Source organism: Salvelinus namaycush, chromosome 32 (assembly GCF_016432855.1).
Source record: "Salvelinus namaycush isolate Seneca chromosome 32, SaNama_1.0, whole genome shotgun sequence".
NCBI lineage: Eukaryota > Metazoa > Chordata > Actinopteri > Salmoniformes > Salmonidae > Salvelinus > Salvelinus namaycush.
Genome location: NC_052338.1, coordinates 33,650,653 through 33,668,152, shown reverse-complemented (window position 1 = coordinate 33,668,152; position 17,500 = coordinate 33,650,653).

Sequence of the window (17,500 nt, the reverse complement as noted above, 5' to 3'; positions counted from 1 at the left end):
TAAACTTGGTAAAATGGAGTAATTTAATAAAACAAAACATAACTCCAAAACCATAAATACAAATGAAACAAATTGGGTACGAGGACCCGTCGCGCACCAAATACAAACAACACGACACTGAACATAAAACAATCTCTGACAAAGACATGATGGGAAACAGAGGGTTAAATACACTATAGGTAATGAATGGGATTGAAACCAGGTGTGTAGGAAGACGAGACAAAACCAATGGAAATGAAAAATGGATCAATGATGGCTAGAAGACCGGTGACATCGACCGCCGAGCACCACCCGAACAAGGAGAGGCATCAACTTCGGCAGAAGTCGTGACAGGGTCAGAAGTTTACATACACTCAATTAGTATTTGGTAGCATTGCCTTTAAATTATTTAACTTGGGTCAAACGTTTTGGATGGCCTTCCACAACCTTCCCACAATAAGTTGGGTGAATTTTAGCCCATTCCTCCTGACAGAGCTGGTGTAACTGAGTCAGGTTTGTAGGCCTTGCTTGCACATGCTTTTTCAGTTCTGCTCACAAATGTTATATAGGGTTGAGGTCAGGGCTTTGTGATGGCCATTCCAATACCTTGACTTCGTTGTCCTTAAGCCATTTTGCCACAACTTTTGAAGTATGTTTGGGGTCATTGTCCATTTGGAAGACCCATTTGCAAACAAGCTTTAACTTCCTGACTGATGTCTTGAGATGTTGCTTCAATATATCCACATCATTTTCCCACTTCATGATGCCATCTATTTTGTGAAGTGCACCAGTCCCTCCTGCAGCAAAGCACCCCCACAACATGATGCTGCCACCCCCGTGCTTCACGGTTGGGATGGTGTTCTTCGGCTTGCAAACCTCCCCCTTTTTCCTCCAAACATAAGGATGGTCATTATGGCCAAACAGTTCTATTTTTGTTTCATCAGACCAGAGGACATTTCTCCAAAAAGTACGGTCTTTGTCCCCATGTGCAGTTACAAACCATAGTCTGGCTTTTTTATGGCGGTTTTGGAGCAGTGACTTCTTCCTTGCTGAGCGGCATTTCAGGTTATGTCGATATAGGACTCGTTTTACTGTGGATATAGATACTTTTGTACCTGTTTCCTCCAGCATCTTCACAAGGTGCTGTTGTTCTGGGATTGATTTGCAATTTTAGCACCAAAGTACGTTCATCTCTAGGAGACAGAACGTGTCTCCTTCCTGGGCGGTATGATGGCTGCGTGGTCCCATGGTGTTTACACTTGCATACTATTGTTTGTACAGATGAACGTGGTACCTTAAGGCGTTTGGAAATTGCTCCCAAGGGTGAACCAGACTTGTGGAGGTCTACAATTTTTTTCTGAGGTCATGGCTGATTTCTTTTAATTTTCCCATGATGTCAAGCAAAGGGGGGACTAAGTTTGAAGGTAGGCCTTGAAATACATCCAAAGGTACACCTCCAATTGACTCAAATGATGTTAGCCTATCAGAAGCTTCTAAAGCCATGACATCATTTTCTGGAATTTTCCAAGCTGTTTAAAGGCACAGTCAACTTAGTGTATGTAAACTTCTGACCCACTGGAATTGTGACACAGTGAATTATAAGTGAAATAATCTGTCTGTAAACAATTGTTGGAAAAATGACTTGTGTCATGCACAAAGTAGATCTCCTAACCGACTTGCCAAAACTCTAATTTGTTAACCTGATGAGGACAGAGGGCGCTGTTGTCACTTTGGGGGAAAAACGTGCCCAATTTAAACGGCCTCGTACTCAATTCTTGCTCGTACAATATGCATATTATTATTACTATTGGATAGAAAACACTCTCTAGTTTCTAAAACCGTTTGAATTATATCTGTGAGTGAAACAGAACTCATTTGGCACAAACTTCCTGACCAGGAAGTGGAAAATCTGAAATCGATGCTCTCTTCTGGGTCCTGCCTATAAATGGGCATGATACCTATTAGTATACATGCACGTCATACACCTTCCCCTGGATGTCAAGATGCAGTGAGAGAAGAAATGGAGTGTTTATCTTGGTCTGAGATGGAATACGTCCTCTTGGAATGACGTGTCACCCATTTCATGTTTTCAGGAAGGCGCGAAGTTGGTCCTGGATTTGTCTTCTGAATAGCTGTCGTTATAGGCGACTACTATCTCCGGCTTTGATTTTATTTGATACATGTGACAATATCATCGTAAAGTATGTTTTTTCAATAAGGTTTTATTAGATTTTTGAAATTTATTCGGGACGTTAGGCGTGTTGCGTTGTGTGCCTTTGTTCAGAAAGGAGAGCTTCGCGCCACTTGGCCAGTGTGCTTGCTAATTCAAGAGGGAAAAACGATGTTCTAAATCCAAACAACGACTGTTCTGGACAAAGGAACCCTTGTCCAACATTCTGATGGAAGATCACCAAAAGTAGGACCCATTTTGTGATGCTATTTCATATATCTGTCGAACTGTGTACTAGTAGTTTTGCGCCCAGGTTTTGGCCACTCTCTCGCTATAACATAAGCCTTATGTCGTAATGAAGATATTTTTAGAATTCTAACACTGCGATTGCATTAAGAACTAGTGTATCTATCATTTCCTATACAACATGTATTTTTTTGTAATGTTTATGAATAGCTATTTGGTCAGAATAGGTGAGAGTCTAATAGAAATATCCGCACATTCTGGGAAAAAGAAGCTACGTTAGCATAATGGATAACCACTGATTTCAGCTCTAAATATGCACATTTTCGAACAAAACATAAGTGTATGTATAACCTGATGTTATAGGACTGTCATCTGAGGAAGGTTTATGAAGGTTAGTGAAAATTAATATCTTTTGCTGGTTTATTCGCTAACGCTAACGTGCCTATTGCTATCGCTAACGTGCCTTGATGAATGAATGCGGTAGTGTGGTAGGCTATTGTAGTAAGCTAATATAATGCTATATTGTGTTTTCGCTGTAAAACACTTAAAAAATCTGAAATATTGGCTGGATTCACAAGATGCTTGTCTTTCATTTGCTGTACACGATGCATTTTTCAGAAATGTTTTATGATGAGTATTTAAGTATTCCACGTTGGTCTCTATAATTACTCTGGCTGCTTCGGTGCTATTTTTGACGGTAGCTGTGATGGTAGCTGCAATGTAAAACTGATTTATACCTCAAATATGCACATTTTTCGAACAAAACATAGATTTATTGTGTAACATGTTATAAGACTGTCATCTGATGAAGTTGTTTCTTGGTTAGTTTGGTTGGTTCTTGGTTAGTTAGGTTGGCTTTGTGCATGCTACCTGTGCTGTGAAAAATGTCTGTCCTTTTTTGTATTTGGTGGTGAGCTAACATAAATATACGTATAAATATACGTACGCATAAATATACGTATGTATTGGACTTGTTAATGTGTGAAAGTTAAATATTTCAAAAAAATATATTTTGAATGTCGCGCTCTGCCTTTTCAGTGGAATGTGGGAGGAGTTCCGCTGGCGGAACGCTGGAGCAGTAAAGGTTAACCTGTCTGGCTCTGGCGTTCCGCTAGCGGAACTCCTCCCACATTCCACTCAAAAGGCAGAGCGCGAAATTCAAAAGATATTTTTTAGAAATATTTAACTTTCACACATTAACAAGTCCAATACAGCAAATGAAAGATACACATCTTGTGAATCCAGTCAACATGTCCGATTTTTAAAATGTTTTACAGCGAAAACACCACATATATTTATGTTAGCTCACCACCAAATACAAAAAAGGACAGACATTTTTCACAGCACAGGTAGCATGCACAAAGCCAACCTAACTAACCAAGAACCAACCAAACTAACCAAGAAACAACTTCATCAGATGACAGTCTTATAACATGTTATACAATAAATCTATGTTTTGTTCGAAAAATGTGCATATTTGAGGTATAAATCAGTTTTACATTGCAGCTACCATCACAGCTACCATCACAAATAGGACCGAAGCAGCCAAAGTAATTACAGACATCAACGTCAAATACCTAAACACTCATCATAAAACATTTCTGAAAAATCGATGGTGTACAGCAAATTAAAGACAAACATCTTGTGAATCCAGCCAATATTTCCGATTTTTTAAGTGTTTTACAGCGAAAACACAATATAGCATTATATTAGCTTACTACAATAGCCTACCACACTACCGCATTCATTCATCAAGGCACGTTAGCGATAGCAATAGGCACGTTAGCGATAGCGAATAAACCAGCAAAAGATATATAATTTTTGACTAACCTTGATAAGCTTCATCAGATGACAGTCCTATAACATCAGGTTATACATACACTTATGTTTTGTTCGAAAATGTGCATATTTAGAGCTGAAATCAGTGGTTATACATTGTGCTAACGTAGCTTCTTTTTCCCACAACGTCCGGATATTTTTCTGACACTTTTTCTGACACACATATTCTGACCAAATAACTATTCATAAACATAACTAAAAAATACATGTTGTATAGGAAATGATAGATACACTAGTTCTTAATGCAATCGCCGTGTTAGAATTCTAAAAATAACTTCATTACGACATCCAGCTTAGGTATAGCGAGAGAGTGCCCAAACTCTGGGCGCAAACGACTAGTTCACATGTACGACAGATATATGAAATAACATCATAAAATGGGTCCTACTTTTGCTGATCTTCCATCAGAATGTTGTACAAGGGGTCCTTTGTCCAGAACAATCGTTGTTTGGTTTTAGAACAGCCTTTTTCCCTCTCGATTTAGCAAGCACACTTGCCAAGTGGCGCGAATCTCTCCATCGTCAACAAACTCAGAGAACGGAACACGGCAAAACTCCCGAAAAAATTTCAATAATCTGATTAAACTATATTGAAAAAACATACTTTACGATGCTATTGTCACATGTATCAAATAAAATCAAAGCCGGAGATATTAGTCGTCCATAACGACAGCTTATCAGAAGGCAAATCCAGGTCCCTTCTCGCGCTCTCCAGAAAACAGGAAACTGGTGACACGTCATGCCAAGAGCTATTATTCGAGCCCAGATCAAGTTACACACTCAATTTCTTCTCTCACTGCTTGTCGACATCTAGTGGAAGACGTATGAAGTGCATCTAAACTAATAAATATCAAGGACTTTAATAGGCAGCCCCTAGAACAGTGCATCGATTTCAGATCTTCCACTTCCTGTCAGGAAGTTTGCTGCAAAAGGAGTTCTGTTTTACTCACAGATATAATTCAAACGGTTTTAGAAACTAGAGAGTGTTTTCTATCCAATAGTAATAATAATATGCATATTGTACGAGTAAGAATTGAGTACGAGGCCGTTTAAATTGGGCACGATTTATCCCCAAAGTAAAAACAGCGCCCTCTGTCCTCAACAAGAAATTTGTGGAGTGGTTGAAAAACGAGTTTTAATGACTCCAACCTAAGTGTATATAAACCACCGACTTCAACTGTATGTCAAGAATCAAGTATTTAAATAAATATATTCCAGTGTAACTAAAACACATTGTACAGTGGTAGAAATATTACAATGAGCTATGTCGGATACAGTATTTAAATACACAGTGTGAAATGGGTTCATTGAACCACTGGACACCCAGTGGTTCAATGAACCCATTTCACACTGTGTATTTAAATACTGCTCAATGTCTGTATGACATGGGACAGCAGCGTTGGCTGTGTGTGTGTGTGTGTGTGTGTGTGTGTGTGTGTGTGTGTGTGTGTGTGTGTGTGTGTGTGTGTGTGTGTGTGTGTGTGTGTGTGTGTGTGTGTGTGTGTGTGTGTGTGTGTGTGTGTGTGCACATGGGTGTGAGTGTAAGTGTGAGTGTTTGTGTGTGTGAGGTGTGTGTGTTGTGTGAGTGAGTAGTGATTGATTTAGGAAAACGGCTAGTGATGTCTGTTCAACAGTCTGAAGGTCTAGTGATGTCTGTTCAACAGTCTGAAGGTCTAGTGATGTCTGTTCAACACTCTGATGGTCTAGTGATGTCTGTTCAACACTCTGATGGTCTAGTGATGTCTGTTCAACACTCTGATCGTCTAGTGATGTCTGTTCAACCGTCTGAAGGTCTAGTGATGTCTGTTCAACAGTCTGATGGTCTAGTGATGTCTGTTCAACACTCTGATGGTCTAGTGATGTCTGTTCAACACTCTGATGGTCTAGTGATGTCTGTTCAACACTCTGATGGTCTAGTGATGTCTGTTCAACACTCTGATGGTCTAGTGATGTCTGTTCAACAGTCTGATGGTCTAGTGATGTCTGTTCAACACTCTGATGGTCTAGTGATGTCTGTTCAACAGTCTGATGGTCTAGTGATGTCTGTTCAACACTCTGAAGGTCTAGTGATGTCTGTTCAACAGTCTGATGGTCTAGTGATGTCTGTTCAACACTCTGATGGTCTAGTGATGTCTGTTCAACAGTCTGAAGGTCTAGTGATGTCTGTTCAACACTCTGATGGTCTAGTGATGTCTGTTCAACACTCTGATGCTCTAGTGATGTCTGTTCAACACTCTGATGGTCTAGTGATGTCTGTTCAACACTCTGATCGTCTAGTGATGTCTGTTCAACACTCTGATGGTCTAGTGATGTCTGTTCAACACTCTGATGGTCTAGTGATGTCTGTTCAACAGTCTGATGGTCTAGTGATGTCTGTTCAACACTCTGATGGTCTAGTGATGTCTGTTCAACAGTCTGATGGTCTAGTGATGTCTGTTCAACACTCTGATGGTCTAGTGATGTCTGTTCAACAGTCTGATGGTCTAGTGATGTCTGTTCAACACTCTGAAGGTCTAGTGATGTCTGTTCAACAGTCTGATGGTCTAGTGATGTCTGTTCAACACTCTGATGGTCTAGTGATGTCTGTTCAACAGTCTGAAGGTCTAGTGATGTCTGTTCAACACTCTGATGCTCTAGTGATTTCTGTTCAACACTCTGATGCTCTAGTGATGTCTGTTCAACAGTCTGATGCTCTAGTGATGTCTGTTCAACACTCTGATGGTCTAGTGATGTCTGTTCAACAGTCTGATGGTCTAGTGATGTCTGTTCAACACTCTGATGGTCTAGTGATGTCTGTTCAACACTCTGATGCTCTAGTGATGTCTGTTCAACACTCTGATGGTCTAGTGATGTCTGTTCAACACTCTGATCGTCTAGTGATGTCTGTTCAACACTCTGATGGTCTAGTGATGTCTGTTCAACACTCTGATGGTCTAGTGATGTCTGTTCAACACTCTGATGGTCTAGTGATGTCTGTTCAACACTCTGATGGTCTAGTGATGTCTGTTCAACAGTCTGATGGTCTAGTGATGTCTGTTCAACACTCTGATGGTCTAGTGATGTCTGTTCAACAGTCTGAAGGTCTAGTGATGTCTGTTCAACACTCTGATCGTCTAGTGATGTCTGTTCAACACTCTGATCGTCTAGTGATGTCTGTTCAACACTCTGATGGTCTAGTGATGTCTGTTCAACACTCTGATGCTCTAGTGATGTCTGTTCAACACTCTGATGCTCTAGTGATGTCTGTTCAACACTCTGATCGTCTAGTGATGTCTGTTCAACACTCTGATCGTCTAGTGATGTCTGTTCAACACTCTGATGGTCTAGTGATGTCTGTTCAACACTCTGGTGGTCTAGTGATGTCTGTTCAACACTCTGATGGTCTAGTGATGTCTGTTCAACAGTCTGAAGGTCTAGTGATGTCTGTTCAACAGTCTGAAGGTCTAGTGATGTCTGTTCAACAGTCTGATGGTCTAGTGATGTCTGTTCAACAGTCTGATGGTCTAGTGATGTCTGTTCAACAGTCTGATGCTCTAGTGATGTCTGTTCAACAGTCTGATGGTCTAGTGATGTCTGTTCAACACTCTGATGGTCTAGTGATGTCTGTTCAACACTCTGATGGTCTAGTGATGTCTGTTCAACACTCTGATGGTCTAGTGATGTCTGTTCAACAGTCTGATGGTCTAGTGATGTCTGTTCAACACTCTGATGGTCTAGTGATGTCTGTTCAACACTCTGATGGTCTAGTGATGTCTGTTCAACACTCTGATGCTCTAGTGATGTCTGTTCAACACTCTGATGGTCTAGTGATGTCTGTTCAACACTCTGATGCTCTAGTGATGTCTGTTCAACAGTCTGATGGTCTAGTGATGTCTGTTCAACAGTCTGATGGTCTAGTGATGTCTGTTCAACACTCTGATGGTCTAGTGATGTCTGTTCAACACTCTGATGGTCTAGTGATGTCTGTTCAACACTCTGATGGTCTAGTGATGTCTGTTCAACACTCTGATGGTCTAGTGATGTCTGTTCAACACTCTGATGGTCTAGTGATGTCTGTTCAACACTCTGATGGTCTAGTGATGTCTGTTCAACACTCTGATGGTCTAGTAATGTCTGTTCAACAGTCTGATGGTCTAGTAATGTCTGTTCAACACTCTGATGGTCTAGTGATGGCTGTTCAACAGTCTGATGGTCTAGTGATGTCTGTTCAACAGTCTGATGGTCTAGTGATGTCTGTTCAACACTCTGATGGTCTAGTGATGTCTGTTCAACAGTCTGAAGGTCTAGTGATGTCTGTTCAACAGTCTGATGGTCTAGTGATGTCTGTTCAACACTCTGATGGTCTAGTGATGTCTGTTCAACACTCTGATGGTCTAGTGATGTCTGTTCAACACTCTGATGGTCTAGTGATGTCTGTTCAACCCTCTGATGGTCTGGTAGTAGAAGCTGTTCCAACAGTCTGATGGTCTAGTAATAGAAGCTGTTCCAACAGTCTGATGGTCTGGTAATAGAAGCTGTTCAACAGTCTGATGGCCTGGTAATAGAAGCTGTTCAACAGTCTGATGGCCTGGTAATAGCAGCTGTTCAACAGTCTGATGGCCTGGTAATAGAAGCTGTTCAACAGTCTGATGGCCTGGTAATAGAAGCTGTTCAACAGTCTGATGGTCTGGTAATAGAAGCTGTTTAACAGTCTGATGGCCTGGTAATAGAAGCTGTTCAACAGTCTGATGGCCTGGTAATAGAAGCTGTTCAACAGTCTGATGGTCTGGTAATAGAAGCTGTTCAACAGTCTGATGGTGTCACGATCGTTATAATGAGTGGCCCAAAGCGCAGCGTGATCTGGGTTCCACATCTTTTTATTTATAGGCGAAACTCACAGCAAAACAAAAACAAAAAATCTCAAAACGAAACGTGAAGCTAACAAACAACTATACATAGACAAGATCCCACAAAGCACAAAGGGGAAATGGCTGCCTAAATATGATCCCCAATCAGAGACAACGATAAACAGTTGCCTCTGATTGAGAACTATACCAGGCCAACATAGACATATAATTACCTAGATGACCCAACCTAGTCACACCCCGAACCAACCAACATAGAGAATAAAAGGCTCTCTATGGTCAGGGCGTGACAGTACCCCCCCAAAGGTGTGGACTCCGACCGCAAAACCTGACTCAATAGGGGAGGTTCCGGGTGGGCATCTACCATCGGGGGCGGCTCTGGTGTGGGGCAAAGTACCCACTCTGCTCGCGGATACCTCATCTTCAATGGCGGCTCTGGTGCGGGGATCGTCGCCGGATGCTCCGGACCGTGGATCGTCACCGGGGGCTCCGGACCGTGGAGCGTCGCCGGAGGAAACGGACCGTAGATCGTCGCCAGGGACTCCAGACCATGAATCGTCGCCGGAGGAACCAGACCGTGGATCGTCGCCGGAGGCACCGGACCGTGGATCGTCGCCGGAGGCACCGGACCGTGGGTCGTCGCCGGTGGAACCGGACCGTGGGTCGTCATCAGGGACTCCGGACCGTAAATCGTCGCCGGGGGCACCGGACCGTGGATCGTCGCCGGAGGCACCGGACCGTGAATCGTCGCCGGAGGCACCGGACCGTAGATCGTCGCAGAAGGCTCTGGACTGAGAACCCCCGCTGGAGGCTCTGGACTGCAGACTGTCACTGGAGGCTCTGGACCGCAGATGGTCGCTGGAGGCTCTGGACCGCGGATTGTAGCTAGAGGCGCCGAACCGCAGACCGTCGCTGGAGGCTCTGGACCGTAGACTGTCGCTGGAGGACCGCAGACCGTCGCTGGAGGCTCCAGACCGCCGATCGTCGCTGGAGGCTCCGGACCGTGGACCGTCTCAGGAGGTTCCGGACTGTGGACCGTCTCAGGAGGTTCCGGACTGTGGACCGTCGTAGGAGGTTCCGGACTGTGGACCGTCGTTAGAGGTTCCGGAAACGTCGCCGGAAGCTCTGGACTGGGAACTGTCACCGGAAGCTCTGGACTGGGAACTGTCGCCGGAAGCTCTGGACTGGGAACTGTCGCCGGAAGCTCTGGACTGGGAATTGTCGCCGGAAGCTCTGGACTGGGAACTGTCGCCGGAAGCTTGGTGCGTGGGGCCGGCACTGGTGGTACCGGGCTGGTGACACGCACCTCAGGACGAGCGCGAGGAGCAGGAACAGGACGTACTGGACTGAGGAGGCGCACTGGAGGCCTGATGCGTGGGGCCGGTACAGGTGGCACCGGGCTGGTGACTTTTAAAAATCCACCTTTCCAGGAACAAGTCTCACCGTTGCCGCTTGCTATAGACCACCCTCTGCCCCCAGCTGTGCCCTGGACACCATATGTGAATTGATTGCCCCCCATCTATCTTCAGAGCTCGTGCTGCTAGGTGACCTAAACTGGGACATGCTTAACACCCCAGCCATCCTACAATCTAAGCTTGATGCCCTCAATCTCACACAAATTCTCAATGAACCCACCAGGTACAACCCCAAATCCGTAAACACGGGCACCCTCATAGATATCATCCTAACCAACTTGCCCTCCAAATACACCTCTGCTGTTTTCAACCAAGATCTCAGCGATCACTGCCTCATTGCCTGCATCCGTAATGGGTCTGCGGTCAAACGACCACCCCTCATCACTGTCAAATGCTCCCTAAAACACTTCAGCAAGCAGGCCTTTCTAATCGACCTGGCCCGGGTATCCTGGAAGGATGTTGACCTCATCCCGTCAGTAGAGGATGCCTGGTTATTCTTTAAAAGTGCCTTCCTCACCATCTTAAATAAGCATGCCCCATTCAAAAAATGTAGAACCAGGAACAGATATAGCCCTTGGTTCAGGCAGACCTGACTGCCCTTGACCAGCACAAAACCATCCTGTGGCGTTCTGCATTAGCATCGAATAGCCCCCTGTGATATGCAACTTTTCAGGGAAGTTAGGAACCAATATACACAGGCAGTTAGGAAAGCTAAGGCTAGCCTTTTTTGTGCTACAGCATGCATCCTGTAGCACAAACTAGAAAATGTTCTGAGACACTGTAAAGTCCATGGAGAATAAGAGCACCTCCTTCCAGCTGCCCACTGCACTGAGGCTAGGAAACACTGTCACCACTGATAAATCCACTATAATTGAGAATTTCAATAAGCATTTTTCTACAGCTGGCCATGCTTTCCACCTGGCTACCCCTACCCCGATCAACAGCCCTCCACCCCCAAAAGCAACTCGCCCAAGCCCCCACCATTTCTCCTTCACCCAAATCCAGATAGCTGATGTTCTGAAAGAGCGGCAAAATCTGGAGCCCTACAAAACAGCCGGGCTAGACAATCTGGACACTCTCTTTCTAAAATGATCTGCCGAAATTGTTGCAACCCCTATTACTGTTCAACCTCTCTTTTGTATCGTCTGAGATTCCCAAAGATTGGAAAGCTGCCGCGGTCATCCCCCTCTTCAAAGGGGGAGACACTCTAGACCCAAACTGCTACAGACCTATATCTATCCTACCCTGCCTTTCTAAAGTCTTCGAAAGCCAAGTTAACAAACAGATTACCGACCATTTGGAATCCCACCGTACCTTCTCCGCTATGCAGAGCTGGTCATGGGTGCACCTCAGCCACACTCAAGGTCCTAAACAATATCATAACCGCCATCGATAAGAGACATTACTGTGCAGCCGTATTCATCGACCTGGCCAAGGCTTTCGACTCTGTCAATCACCACATTCTTATCGGCAGACTCAACAGCCTTGGTTTCTCAAATGATTGCCTCGCCTGGTTCACCAACTACTTTTCTGATAGAGTTCAGTGTGTCAAATCAGAGGGCCTGTTGTCCGGACCTCTAGCAGTCTCTATGGAGGTGCCACAGGGTTCAATTCTCGGGCCAACTCTCTTCTCTTTATACGTCTATGATGTCGCTTTTGCTGCTGGTGATTCTCTGATCCACCTCTACGCAGACGACACCATTCTGTATACCTCTGGCCCTTCTTTGGACACTGTGTTAACTAACCTCCAGACGAGCTTCAATGCCATACAACTCTCATTCCGTGGCCTCCAACTGCTCTTAAATGCAAGTAAAACTAAATGCATGCTCTTCAACCGATCGCTGCCCGCACCTGCCCGCCGTCCAGCATCACTACTCTGGACTGTTCTGACTTAGAATATGTGGACAACTACAAATACCTAGGTGTCTGGTTAGACTGTAAACTCTCCTTCCAGACTCACATTAAGCATCTCCAATCCAAAATTAAATCTAGAATTGGCTTCCTATTTCGCAACAAAGCATCCTTCACTCATGCTGCCAAACATACCCTCGTAAAACTGACTATCCTACCGATCCTCGACTTTGGCGATGGCATTTACAAAATAGCCTCCAACACTCTACTCAACAAATTGGATGCAGTCTATCACAGTGCTATCCGTTTTGTCACCAAAGCCCCATATACTACCCACCACTGCGACCTATACGCTCTCGTTGGCTGGCCCTTGCTTCATACTCGTCGCCAAACCCACTGGCTCCATGTCATCTACAAGTCTCTGCTAGGTAAAGCCCCGCCTTATCTCAGCTCACTGGTCACCATAGCAGCACCCACCCGTAGCATGCGCTCCAGCAGGTATATATCACTGGTCACCCCCAAAGCCAACTCTTCCTTTGGCTGCCTTTCCTTCCAGTTCTCTGCTGCCAATGACTGGAACGAACTGCAAAAATCACTGAAGCTGGAGACTCATATCTCCCTCACTAGCTTTAAGCACCAGCTGTCAGAGCAGCTCACAAATCACTGCACCTGTACATAGCCCATCTGTAAATAGCCCATCCAACTACCTCACCCCCATACTGTATTTATTTATTTATCTTGCTCCTTTGCACCCCAGTATCTCCACTTGCACGTTCATCTTTTGCACATCTACCATTCCAGTGTTTAATTGCTATATTGTAATTACTTCGCCACCATCGCCTATTTATTGCCTTACCTCCCTTATCCTACCTCATTTGCACATACTGTACAGTCATATGAAAAAGTTTGGGCACCCCTCTGAGGCTGCATAATAATTTACTCTGTCGTCACAGAAAATGATCACAGTGGCATGCCATTCATTTTCTAATAAAAGCTGAGTACTGGGGTATTGTCCAGACAAAGATTTTTAGTGTAGCAATATTAAGTTGTATGAAATTAAATCAGATGTGAAAAATAGGCTATGCAAAAATGTGGGCACCCTTGTCATTCTGTTGATTTGAATACCTGTAACTACTTAGCACTGATTAATTGGAACACACAATTGGTTTGGTGAGCTCATTAAGCCTTGAACTTCATAGACAAGTGCATCCAATCATGAGAAAAGGTATTTAAGGTGGCCAATTGCAAGTTGTTGTTCTCTTTGACTCTCCTCTGAAGAGTGGCAACATGGGGGCCTCAAAACAACTCTCAAATGACCTGAAAACAAAGATTGTTCAACATTATGGTTTAGAGGAAGGCTACAAAAAGCTATCGCAGAGATTTAAGCTGTCAGTGTCCACTGTGAGGAACATAGTGAGGAAATGGAAGACCACAGGCACAGTTCTTGTTAAGGCCAGAAGTGGCAGGCCAAGTAAAATATCGGAGAGGCAAAGGCGAAGGATGGTGAGAACGGTCAAAAACAGCCCACAGACCACCTCCAAAGACCTACAACATCATCTTGCTGCAGATGGTGTCACTGTGCATCGTTCAACAATTCAGCGCACTTTGCACAAGGAGAAGCTGTATGGGAGAGTGATGCGGAAGAAGCCTTTTCTGCACACACGCCACAAACAGAGTCGCTTGAGGTATGCAAACGCACATTTGGACAAGCCAGCTTCATTTTGGAATAAGGTGCTGTGGACTGATGAAACAAAGATTGAGTTATTTGGTCATAACAAGGGACGTTATGCATGGCGGCAAAAGAACACAGCGTTCCAAGAAAAACACTTGCTACCCACAGTCAAATTTGGTGGGGGTTCCATCATGCTGTGGGGCTGTGTGGCCAGTGCCGGTACTGGGAATCTTGTTAAAGTTGAGGGTCGCATGGATTCCACTCAATATCAGCAGATTCTTGGGAATAATGTTGAAGAATCAGTCACAAAGTTGAAGTTACGCCGGCGCTGGATATTTCAACAAGACAACGACCCAAAACACTGCTCAAAATCTACCCGGGCATTTATGCAGAGGAACAAGTACAATGTTCTGGAATGGCCATCCCAGTCCCCAGACCTGAATATCATTGAGAATCTGTGGGATGATTTGAAGCGGGCTGTCCATGCTCGGCAACCATCAAACCTAACTGAACTGGAGATGTTTTGTAAGGAGGAATGGTCCAAAATACCTTCATCCAGAATCCAGACACTCATTAGAGGCTATGGGAAGCGTCTAGAGCACATATGTCAGAGTCAAGGCCCGCGGGCCACATCCGGCCCGCGAGAAGGTTTTTTACGGCCCCTGGGATGATCTTGATTTATTATTAGAACCGGCCCGCAGACCGCAGCAAGCCGGCAGCCCGCAGATCTTTTACACGCACCAATACTACATTTCCCACAATGCAACGGTGACGCACCGAGCAGTAGGCTGCTTCATTTCAATATTTATTGGCACAGCAGTCGTCAGCATCACAGTAAAATTAACTTTCAGATACCCATCAAAAATGGCAAAACGGAAGGTGGACACTGAGAACCGGGGGTTTCAAACAAGGTGGGAGTCGGAGTATATGTTCACGGAGGTAGCTGGAAAACCTGTGTGTCTTCTGTGTGGAGAAAGTGTGGCGGTACTGAAAGAGTATAATCTGAGACGACATTATGAAACGAAACACGCGGACAAAAACAAGAATATGGACATGGAACAAAGGCTACAAAAGGCTAGATTTTTGCACTTTATTTTATTGTATTTCAATCCAATTATATTTTAAAAATATTTCAGTTGAGTGGATGATAGAAAATTGCTATTATTGTTTTTTTCTTTGAAGTAAATTTAGCCCACTTTTGCTAAAATAGAAAATATAGGCTACTGATGGTGCCTTGAATACCGGTTTCTTTCATTTAATGTTCATGTTATGGGGATTTTTATATAAAGGAAATTTGTCTTTTGTGTCTGTTGAAAATTAAAGATTACTGACAGAGCCATAAGAAAATATTGCTTTATTTATCTGATCATATTGGAATATATTTGTTAGGTTTTCAGTAGGTTCAATTAGGTTCACTAGACTATATGCGTCATTTAAAAAATTTTCAATGAACATTCGAACAGTCCGGCCCTCGGCTTGTAGCTAAATTTTTTATTTGGCCCTCCGTCCATTTGACTTTGACACCCCTGGTCTAGAGGCTGTTATTTTAGCAAAAGGAGGCTCTACTAAATATTGATGTGATTTTTCTATTGGGGTGCCTAAATTTATGCACCTGTCTAATTATGTTTTGATGCATATTGCACATTTTCTGTTAATCCAATAAACCTCATTTCACAACTGAAATATTACTGTGTCCATCACTTATTTGATAGATAAAAATGAAATTGCTGATCCAAACACCCAATTATTTATAAATGGAAATCATGGAAATTGTCAGGGGTGCCCAAACTTTTTCATACGACTGTATATATACTTTTTCTACTGTATTATTGACTGTATGTTTGTTTATTCCATGTGTAACTCTGTGTTGTTGTATGTGTCGAACTGCTTTGCGTTGTCTTGGCCAGGTCGCAGTTGCAAATAAGAACTTGTTCTCAACTAGCCTACCTGGTTAAATAAAGGTGAAATAAAAAAATTAAAAACAAAAATGAATGTTTTAACAAGGCCCAGCCCAGCTCTACAAGCCCCAGCCCTACTATTCCCAGCTCTACTAGCCCAGCCCCAACTCTACTAGTCCCAGCTCTACTAGCACCAGCATTACAATCCCCAACTCGACTAGCCCCAGCTCTGCTAGCTCCACTCTACTAGCCCCAACTCTACTAGCCCCAGCTCTACTAGCCCCAGCCCAGCTCTACTAGCCCCAACTCTACTAGTCCCAGCTCTACTAGCCCAGCCCCAACTCTACTAGTCCCAGCTCTACTAGCACCAGCACTACAATCCCCAGCTCGACTAGCCCCAGCTCTACTAGTCCCTGCTCTACTAGCCCCAACTCTACTAGTCCCAGCTCTACTAGCCCCAACTCTACTAGCCCCAGCTCTACTAGCCCCAACTCTACTAGCCCCAACTCTACTAGCCCCTGCTCTACTAGTCCTTGCTCTACTAGCCCCAACTCTACTAGCCCCAGCTCTACTAGCCCCTGCTCTACTAGTCCCAGCCCCAGCTCTGCTATCCCCAGCTCTACAAGCCCCAGTCCACCTCGACTAGCCCCAGTTCTACTAGCCCCAGCTCTCCGAGCCCCAGCTTGACTAACCCCAGCTCTACTAACCCCAGCAATACTAACCCCAGCTATCCTAGCCCCAACTCTACTAGCCCAAGCTCTACTAGCCCCTGCTCTACTAGCCCCTGCTCTACTAGCCCCAACTCTACTAGCCCCTGCTCTACAAGCCCCTGCTCTACAAGCCCCAGCTCTACTAGCCCCAGCTCTACTAGTCCCAACTCTACTAGTCCCAACTCTACTAGCCCCAGCTCTACTAGCCCCAGCTCTACTAGCCCCAGCTCTACTAGCCCCAGCTCTACTAGCCTCAGCTCTGCTAGCCCCAACTCTACTAGTCCCAGCCCCAGCTCTGCTATCCCCAGCTCTACAAGCCCCAGCCCAGCTCGACTAGCCCCGGATTTACTAGCCCCAACTCTACTAGCCCCAGTTCTACTAGCCCCAGCTCTCCGAGCCCCAGCTTGACTAACCCCAGCTCTACTAGCCCCAGCTATCCTAGCCCCAGTTCTGCTAGCCCTCTCTCCCTTTCTCTCTCTCTCTTTTTCTCTCTCGCTCTCATATACACACTCACACTAACGTAAATACATATTTTTTTGTATTGTGTTTATTTTCACAAACAACACAGAACAGATCCCAGACCCCTCCCTCCTGAATGCAGCTCAAACCAAACCAGTTCAACAAAACTAACTAATGAACATGTTTAAACACGATTCAAATCATTACACATTCATTACACATGGAACCTGAACCCCAATGTAAATATTGCACACATATTAGATCCAGACGAAACAAATCAGACAAGGAAAATAGAAATAAACACACAGGCATCAGGGAAAGGCCACCTGACAGGACAAAGAGAACACACACACGCACACAAGTACAACACACGCACACACACAGACACTGGAGTATGGTACATGACGTCATACAAAGC